The following is a 2330-nucleotide window of genomic DNA, read 5'->3' on the forward strand; positions in this document are numbered from 1 at the left end:
AAAAAAAAAAAAAAAAATTCAGGATGCATGAATCAAAGCAAGAATTTCTAAGCACCCAGACACTCTTAACACTCCTGGGAATTGTTTAATGTATTTTTTGAAACTAGGAGGTCTCAGAATTGAAATTCTTTTTTCAATTTTTAAAAAAAATTTAACTGCTGACATCCTCTAAGGGAGGAGGCAAAAGAATGGAAAATCTGGTGAAGTGATAAGCAGTTTTTAAAGAGGTTTACAATCAGTTTTAAAACAGTAATCCCTCTGAGAAATGAAAATTCCTCTCCTAATCCCTTTGAGGGCAATATATTTGAATCAGGAACAAGAACATCTTGCTTCTACTAGGTACGAACATGAACCTTTTAGAGTATCTTCTGCATTAAATAGCAAGCAGAGGAAAGGACAATTTCTAAGTTATCAAAAAAAATTAAGCATCTTGGACTTATATCTTTTGCTAGACACATGCAAAGAGGCTTCAGTAAAATGCAATTAAGGAACTTCAAGGTTTTCGTTGACAGTGATTACTTAACTGGAGCTTACTCCTGTGAAATGAAACTACCAGAAACCCTCAACATCAATTTGCTTGTCACTAAACCACAGGTTTACGCTTAGACTTGGAAATGCTAACAGGATGGAACCACAAGCCTTTAATAAAACGTGATGACCATGGAGAGCGCCCTTGAAGCTTAGCAACAGAGGACTCAATCCTAAAAGGGTTCCCTTTCTGGAATGTGAGGACAGGTTTGACATGTACCACAGCACCAGTCCTAAAACGCTTGATTGCATTTTCCACAAAAGGTGGGAGTTGTAATAGTAGCATAGAGCAGACACCAGCCCACTGGAAGCAGATGGAACCCACCAACTCATTTTATCCAGACCTTCAAAAAGGTACACAGAACTCTCTCTCTCAGCCAAAGCAGGACAGATCTGAATGAATAAATCCAGGAAAAGGTTCACATGGGATTACTAATTGGTAATTTCATTTGCATGCCAAAGCCCTCAATGTAAAACAGAATCTGAAAAATGAAAAGCAATTTGAAAGCCCGTTCTCCATACTCAAGCTAAACACACACACACACACACACACACACGCGCACACACACACACGCGCGCACACACACACACGAGACCCAAAAGCTTTGTTTTGCAAAACAAGTAAGACTCAGTAACCTATTCCAACACAGGGACTCTTCTGAAGGGTGATCTAGCTGGAAACATTCCCTGCTTATGTACATAATTCACTAGGGGTCAGGTAAGATTCCATTTTCTAACAGCTGAACTTTAAACAGAAAGTCACTAGTGGTGCAATATTCACTCATTAGCATAAATCTCTACCCCCTAGAATGAAAAGCATTGGCTGCCTCTGCCAGGATGACAACTTTACAGTGAGAAGCTGGAGCCGCGGACCATGAACTCCTGGAAAGTTCTATCAGGGCCTCAGAAGAGCTCACCACCTTCGCCAGCCTAAACTTAGCGGTCACCCATCCCACGCCACCCTCTCCACAGACAGGGCATCTGTGATATGCGAATTCTAAAAAAATAAAAAGATGGGCCAAAGGGTCAAGAGCAAGCAATGCCTTACAGGGCTGACATGATTGCTGTCTGGGACTGGGGGAGGGGGAGGAGCATTCTGGATGTTTCTATTCTTGGCAAGGAAAGCACCTCCGGGTCCTGCACCATCAAAAAACACTCACACACCAATGTTCTCAGGGAATGAATGATATGCCCGTGCTAAGCGGTCTCATCTTGAGTTGTGATGATGGGGAAAAAGGTGTGGAGGGCTGGAGGCGGGGTGGTGGTCAGGGGTAGATGTGTTTGACTAAGGGGGATGGGAGGAGAGTGAATGGATAAAGCGGGGACCAGGGGAAGGTGTGGACGGTTAAGAGGGAGGGGAGGAAGGTGTGGACGACGAAGGGAGGACAGGAGAGCGGAGGGTGGCGACGGTTAAGGAGGCTGGGGAAAGGTGTGGACCACTAGGGGGTTGGGGATGGCCAGCAGCACTCCCGTGCACCAGAAGCAAAGGCAGGCCGTGGGGGTGGCCACTCCCAGACCCTCACAACCCCCAACTGTGGGCGTGTGCCCGGCTGCGCTTTCGCACCTCCCAGGCCATCGGGCCGCAGGGCCAGCACTCACCCCACGACTCCCTGGTTGTAGTTCCTCCGTTTCCACGGGGTACCGCTGTACACGACCCCGCCGCCGTCTGCTCGGCCGCCCCCCGCGGCCCGCCCTCCGCTGGGCTGCAGCAGGCTGTAGTTGAGTCCATACGTGCTGGCCTTGTTGTCGCGCTTCCTCTTGTTGCTGCTGCCTGAGGCCGAGTCGGCGGGATCGGCGGCGGG

General features: G+C 47.8%; 1 protein-coding gene across 2 annotated transcripts in view; it reads right to left on the bottom strand.

Annotated features, from left to right (window-relative positions):
- PAPD5 (PAP associated domain containing 5) overlaps positions 1–2324 on the bottom strand; it is an 83785-nt gene extending 81461 nt beyond the window's left edge. For both annotated transcript variants that reach the window (XM_011946624.1, XM_011946623.1), the window contains exon 1: positions 2128–2324. The gene's annotated coding sequence lies outside the window, so the exon portion shown is untranslated. The remainder of the gene's footprint in view (positions 1–2127) is intronic.
- Between the last annotated feature and the right edge of the window lie 6 nt (positions 2325–2330).

This window comes from Colobus angolensis, unplaced genomic scaffold (assembly GCF_000951035.1).
Source record: "Colobus angolensis palliatus isolate OR3802 unplaced genomic scaffold, Cang.pa_1.0 Scaffold251, whole genome shotgun sequence".
NCBI lineage: Eukaryota > Metazoa > Chordata > Mammalia > Primates > Cercopithecidae > Colobus > Colobus angolensis.